This window comes from Silene latifolia, chromosome 3 (assembly GCF_048544455.1).
Source record: "Silene latifolia isolate original U9 population chromosome 3, ASM4854445v1, whole genome shotgun sequence".
In the NCBI taxonomy this organism is placed as follows: Eukaryota; Viridiplantae; Streptophyta; class Magnoliopsida; order Caryophyllales; family Caryophyllaceae; genus Silene; species Silene latifolia.
In genome coordinates, this window is record NC_133528.1 from 72,301,709 (window position 1) to 72,309,695 (window position 7,987).

Genomic DNA, 7,987 nt, shown 5'->3' on the forward strand with positions numbered 1-7,987 from the left:
GCTCCAACAAACTCCCACTTGTCCTCACAAGTGTATGTGCGATAACCGATTCTCATATCCTAAAATTTCTCCCACTCAATGTAAAACAATTTGCAAATTCCGTATTTACAAAGGTCGTATTTTACAAGTGATCAGTATCAAGAGTGGTTTCCCCGACTAGAGAGTAACTTAACTGATAAACGAATCAACATTCGAGCATGGCCATGCATTTCAGTTACAACTCCTCGAGTGGCCCTGAGAAATAACTATACCTGATAAGGGTTGGATATTTTCCTCAACTCGAATCCTGCAGATGTAAGCACGATATGAAATGACCCAGAAAAAATCTACTTAGCCTCCATTTACGGCAGACCGTGAGAAAGAAACCAAAGTCACACAAAAACTGCCTTAATCTCAAGAGACAGTCGATAGTCAAAAGAATCGACTCTAGGAACACAATGGACGTCCAATCCACGACCTGGCACCGAATGTTTTTAAACATTTAGGACTCCATTATGTTGTCACCAAAATTGTCCTACGAGGTATCGTTATAATCTCGCATCTGTGATCGATCAGTCAACCGTTTGACTTATGGCTCGTTGAACACACCATCAATCGACTGCACAATATAATAGCCAGAGTTATCAGCTCTTGTAGGCGATTACAGACCAGAACAAATAAAATGTAATTCAGTTCACTTTGTGGTGTTCAATGTTGTCAGTACAATCCACATGAAAAATAAAATATTATATTAAAACGATGAAGTTATAAATAGTATATGAAAAAAATAATGTATCAAATTCATAATCAACTACTACAACTCAGGAACACGTTTAATTCCCATGGAAATAACATGTCCTACATGATTATCATAATTCAATGATTCAGTAGTAGAATCTGCTACAACACTCTGTCTGGAGCTCTTCCAGCTGACTGCAGCACCATTAAGAGTGAAGACGAACCCGGATTGAGATTTTGAATCATCTCGATTCGTTTGGAAGCTAGCATCTGCGTAACTGATTGCGCATAGCTTAGTATCTCCTCCATAAGTCAATACCCTATCCTTAGTCCTCCAGAGGTACTTGAGGATATTTTTAACAGCTATCCAGTGTGTTTCACCTGGATTCTTTGGTACCGACTCGTCATACTCAATGCATATGCCACGTCTGGATGTGTGCATATCATGGCATACATGATCGATCGTATTGCAGATGCATAGGGGATCCGACTCATCCGTTCAACCCCTTCAGGCGTCGTGGGTGACTGAGACTTGCTCAACTGCATCCCAGACGTCATTGGAAGGTTCCCCTTCTTGGAGTTGGTCATGCTGAACCTCTCAAGAATCTTATCCAAGTAAGACTCCTGACTAAGTGATAACGTCCGTCGTGATCTATCTCGGTAGATACGGATTCCTAAAATGCATTGTGCCTCACCCAGATCTTTCATATGGAAATGGTTCTTCAACCATCCTTTAACCGAAGATAAGAGAGGAATGTCATTCCCAATCAAGAGTATGTCATCGACATACAATATCAAGAACACAATCTTGCTCCCACTCGACTTGATATATAAGCATGGTTCTTCGACCGATCGAGTGAAACCACTCTTTTATCACCTGGTCGAAACGATGATTCCAACTCCGAGAAGCTTGCTTAAGTCCATAAATGGAACGCTTAAGCTTGCATACTTTCTTAGGATGTTCAGGATCTGTGAAACCTTCGGGTTTCACCATGTACAACTCTTCCTCCAAATAACCGTTTAAGAAGGCAGTTTTCACATCCATTTGCCAAATTTCATAATCATGAAAAGCGGCAATCGCTAAGATTATCCGAATGGAACGTAACATGACTACAGGTGCAAAAATTTCATCATAATGCAATCCGTGCACTTGAGTGAAACCTTTTGCCACTAGTCGTGCCTTATAGGTATCTGGTTGCGCGTCTACAGAATGCTTTATTTTGTAAAGCCATTTACACTGTAGAGGTTTTACCTTATTAGGTAAATCAACAAGATCCCATACGTTATTCTCATACATGGAGTCCATCTCGGATTGCATGGCTTCGAGCCATAGCTTTGAGTCGGAACAGGCCATAGCACCTTTATAGGTAGCGGGTTCATTACTCTCTAGGAGCAAAACGTCATTCTCCTCGACCATACCAATGTATCTGTCCGGAGGATTAGAGACTCTACCCGACCTCCTAGGTTCCTCAGGAATATTAACCGTGTCATCAGTTGGAGGAACATCTTCCTCCATCCGTTCCTCGGTTGTTGGTTCTGGAATCTCCGACAGCTCGAAGGTTCTATTACTCGTCTTGTTCTTGAGAAATTCTTTCTCTGAGAATGTCGCACTAGCCACAACAAAAACTCGATGTTCGGTAGGCGAATATAAGTAATGACCAAATGTTCCTTTTGGATAACCTATAAAGTATGTCTTGACCGATCGCGGGCCGAGCTTATCCTCGTGTCTCCACTTGACATAAGCCTTGCAGCCCCAAACCCGAATAAAGGACAAGTTGGGGACCGTTCCCCTCCACATTTCATATGGAGTCTTGTCGACAGCTTTAGTCGGACTTCGGTTAAGTATAAGAGCAGCTGACAAAAGAGCAAAGCCCCATAATGAATCAGGTACTACCGTGTGACTCATCATGGATCAAACCATATCAAGTAAAGTTCGATTTCTCCGTTCGGACACACCATTTAATTGAGGTGTTCGGTGGAGTTAATCAGTAAAACGATTCCACGAGTCTTTAAGGTGTTGATCAAACTCATTTGAAAGATATTCGCCACCCCGATCTGAACGGAGTGGTTTAACCTTTCTACCCAGTTGGTTCTCAACCCTGTTCTGGTATTCCTTGAATTTCTCAAAGGACTCACTTTTATGCTTCATTAAATAGACATATCCGTATCTACTCAAATCGTCCGTGAAAGTGATAAAATATCTATAGCCATCTCTAGCGGTAATTGACATAGGTCCACAAACATCAGTATGTATGAGTCCTAATAGGTCACTAGCGCGCATTCCAACACCTTTGAAGGAAATTCGAGTCATTTTGCCAATGAGACATGATTCACACGTGCCATATGTAGAAAAATCGAATGCGGGAATAGTCCCATTATCGACGAGTTTCTTTACACGTTTCTCATTTATGTGTCCCATTCGACAATGCCATAGATAGGTTTGATCTTTGTCACCAACCTTTAATTTCTTATTATTCACGTGTAATACTTCCGTGGTTTGGTCTAAGATGTAAATTCCATTCATGGAAACTGCTTTGCCATAAATCATTTCATTGAAAGAGAAAATACAGCTATTATCCTTTATTGAAAATGCAAAACCGTCTTTAGCAAGTACGGAAACAGAAATAATGTTCTTAGACAAACTGGGTACATAGTAACAGTTATATAAAAATAACTCAAAACCACTAGGGAGTTGGATTACGTATGTTCCCTTCGAGACAGCAGCAACTCGTGCTCCATTCCCGACTCGCAGGTCCACATCACCTTTTTCGAGAGGTATGATGTTCTTTAGGCCCTGCAAATGATTACACAGATGAGAACCACAACCAGTATCAAGTACCCAAGTTCCGAAACTTGCATGGTTAATCTCAACCATTTGAATAATATGACATACCAACAGGAACGACGCGGCCTGCTTTAATGTCCTCACGGTACACGGGACAGTTCCTCCTCCAATGTCCAGTCTTGTGACAATGGTGGCACTCAATGTCACCGCCCTTGCTCTTTGCCTTGCCTTGTGAGCCACTAGTCTCACCAAGCCCACTCTTACCGTTTCCTGGCTTTTTAAACTTTGGCTTACCTACAGCTAGGTCGCCATGAGCCTTGCCCTTACCCTTACTTTTATTGGAAATCATGAGAACATCTTGTTTCATGCTCCCACTCAATTTCATATCCTTCTCGGTCTGCACGAGAAGAGAGTGGAGCTCATGAGGACTTTTCTTCATGTCATTCATATAGTAATTTGCCCTGAAGAGGGCAAAACCATCATGAAGTGAATGAAGCATACGGTCAATGACTATGCTCTCACTGATTTTGCAATTAAGTGCCTCTAGTTTCTCGACATTCTCAATCATGTGAAGAATGTGTGGGCTAACCGGTTGGCCCTTCTGGAGTTTCGCATCAAAGAAGCGACAGGTATGCTCATAAGTAACGATTCTCGGTGCTTTTGAGAACTCGTTTGTGAGCGTGGTGAAAATCTTGTTTGCACCCTGGGCAATGAAGCGTCTCTGCAAATTGGTTTCCATTGCAAAGATGAGTACGTTCTTTATCGCACCCGCTTCCATAACGAAGTCACTATAAGCAACTGTCTCGTTAGCTCTCGCATTTGGGCCTGGGTTTACCGGTATTGGCTCAGTTAAGTACTTGAGTCTACCGTCAGCAATGGCAGCATTCCGTAGTGCTGCCTCCCAGTCCGGAAAGTTGGACCCATCATTTTTCAGTCGTGTGAACTGATTCATGTTCTCCATAAAGATTTTAAGCCAGGACTCGCGTCCAAGTGTGGCACTCGGCATTGGGATTTCGTTATTTCCAGCCATTTGTTGTAACAGTATTATCAAAAATAAATGTGTTCTACACTGCGAGAAGAAGAAAAAAAAATAAGCATGTGCATCGTTTATGATTTTAAGTCTAATGAACTACTGTCATAACGCGAAGACTCAAAACATTTATACAATTGACCTCCCTCAAGAATTATATAAATGATCCCAAGACTCAATTATCTGCAAATTGATAAGCCAACCTTTTGGCTAATTCTACTGTTAGAATTCTTGGTCGATAAATTTCTCTAAATTCTATCTTTAGTCCATCATAATCACGAGAAACTCTTCGGACTATGATGTTGAGGTAAACTAAGTCAACACAAACTACTTACCCAACGTAGAAGGGGTCATATTATGCCTACCGACGAAGAAGGGATTCATAGTTGTTTGCCCTTATAAAGACTAGTCTCAATTTCCGTTTTAGAGGAAGATCCCATCAACTTAATTTTAATTCATTTTAAGTGAAATAATATCTAGCATGCGAGAATGAATAAACTAAAGTGATGGCTTAATGAATATGTGACATCTGTATGTCCATGAAAACTAACATTCAACCTATATGAGTCAATTTTCATGCATTTTAGTAGTAGGTGGTTTGGTTTAGGCGGAATATGATGCATAAACTATCATGTGAATGAAAAGCAATAGGAATGAAAACGTAAAAACAATAATAAAGTCCTAGTGTGGCCTATCTACCAAAATGAACATTAAATACAAATTTGGAATCCATCCTTGGACCCGAGAAGCTTGTCTTGATGTTCCATCTTGGTCCATGTAGCGGGAGTGAGCTCCAATCTCCATCTTTAGTCTTCTTTGAAATTACAATAAATAAATTACAAAATAAAGCTATTTACATATTAATTTCAAAACCCAAAAACTAAAGAAAAAAAGGAGATTCGAGATCTCATAATTACATAAAAATTATCTTTCCTTCATTACGAAAACATAATTAACTAAGGCCACACTAAATATTACAAATTACAACCGATTGCAAAAATACGTAAATAAATTCATTCAACTATTCATTCAACAAAAGAAAAGCATCAACTAAAAAATTAATCATGCAAGACATAATTCTTTAATTATGTTGATTAATTTTATCCAACCACCTATTTAAATTATCAAATTAAGTGACAATTCCTCAATTAATCACATTAATTTCAATCTTAATTCATATTAAACATGTAATATGAATTTAATCCATCAATATTTTAAACTGCTTTAAAATAATTAGGTATCTTTATATGTGAACCTTTTCACTACAATTAATCATACATTAAAATGTATAATTATAATTATTGGCCAAAAACAACAAAAAAAATTTTTCTTTAAAATTATTCTCGGCAAAAAAACCGAAACAGCCCAATAAAAAGAAAACCTTTTCTCGGTTATTCAGCAAAAACCGAAGAAAAAAAAACAATTTTTTTTTTTTTTATTTTTTTAAATTCTGCTGAACGTGAACAGTAACAGAAACAAGATTTTTTTTTTTCTTTTCTCGGATTCTTTTCAAAACAGCATTATGCCCTAAAATGCAAAAACATGATATTGATGAAAAAAATTGTTTATTGTTGCTATTAACAAGATTGACATATTCATCTTATAATTTAAACATGTAAATTTATGAAACATGATTCTAAACAACAATTTAGAACCATTTATGCCAAAAACAATATAGCAAAAAACAATTTATCATCAATGAAACTAAGCAATTCCATTTACATATCAATTTAAATTTGATTAAATCAACACATCTACAAATTCATTATATTATCATTTTAACCTATTAAAACAATAATATGAATAAATCAAATGGAATTGTTTTAGCAAGATTTTCCCTGAAAGGATCCGGCTTGATTATAAAGTAATTAGGGTATCTAGTTCTGTAAATTAGGGATAAAATTATAGAAGAATTGTAGATGGAGATTGAATATAGATAGTGTTATTGTATTTCTTTGATAAGCTGATTACAAATCTTGTATGTAAGTATGAGTATTCGGTAATGAATAATGAGAGAAAAACATATCTTTTACAAATGTTAAATAGTGCTATTTATATTCTTCAAAAATTAACGTTGGATACCACCCAACGTTCTCCTTGACCGTTCTCAGTTGTTAGCTAGAAAATAGGGCACATTTCCTATTTATCCGCTTGACCCAGTCTTGTTCAATAAACTTGGGCTTATCTTCCTTTGCACGATCTGGTACGTGGAAATATACTATTCTTAGAGTTGGACTTGGTCTTCCGTGATAATAGGGCATGTGTATAACTGTCTTGCTTGCTTGCTGATCAACCGTCTTGCTGGAGAGTTTCATCAAGTTATCTTAATATCATTATCAGGCTTTTCTTCCCGGACCTTAACAACTTATTTATCCTCTGGTGTTCTTCTCCTGTCAAATAATAACTATACTTGCCCGGATCCTGGTTGCCCCAGTCAGCCTAATAAGGCCAGGCTAGGTTATAATCAGACCAGGCTAAATTGGGCCTAACAATTGCCCCTTGACATTTTACCCGTGCTGGATCAGGCCAGGGGTGAGATGTCAATTTACCGGGCTAAACAAATAAAAAGAATCAGATTTATTCAAGGACTCTTAGACTTCTAGTGACCGTTAAACACTGCAACGGCTAACTGTATGATGTCATGCTAACAGTTTTGCGTTTTCTAGGATTTTTGCACCGTTACTCCTCTTCTATAAATACGGTATTTGTGATGAGTTTATCTTTCACCAAATTTCTTCCACTTTCCTTGCTAAATTTTCTCTAAAATTCTCCCCTATTTCCCAGGAATTCCAGTTTGCTAACTTATAATTTCTCATAAAATTCATCATTATAAACAAAACAACGAAGGATATGGGAGCCAAAAAGCGTCCTGCTTCCCAGAAAGCTACTGCTGAGCCTGAACCCAAAGATATCCATGAGGAGGAGGTGCTTGAAATTGATCCTCCTGCTCGTGCTATAGCCTTTAAATATCAAGACTCTATTTTTTCTGCTCTTCAATCTCTGGATCCTTATTTCTCTGAAGAAAACTTATTGAAAACGAACTATGATAGGGTTTTAAGGGAGAAAAAATTAATTCTGATTGGTGAGGTTTGGATTCGAGTCTTGTCGATCGAGCCAATTGGGTGTCACCTGGTTGGTTTTGTATTTATGAATGGGCGTTCAAAGCAGGTTGTAAGTTACCTTTTACTCCTTTAATGATTGATACTATTCGTGCTATGGAAGTATCACCTTTCCAAATCATGCCAATGGTTTGGAAACTTGTCCACTCTATTGAAAATCTATGTGCTAAGCATAATCTTGTAATTACTATTAATGATATCAAGGCAGTATATCATATGAAAAATCCTTCTACTGGTCGTTTTAACTTGAGAATTAAGTCAAAAATGTCTCCATTAATTACTAACCTGGACTCTGGAGATGATAAAAGCTGGGCGAAGACTTTCCTGTTTATTCGG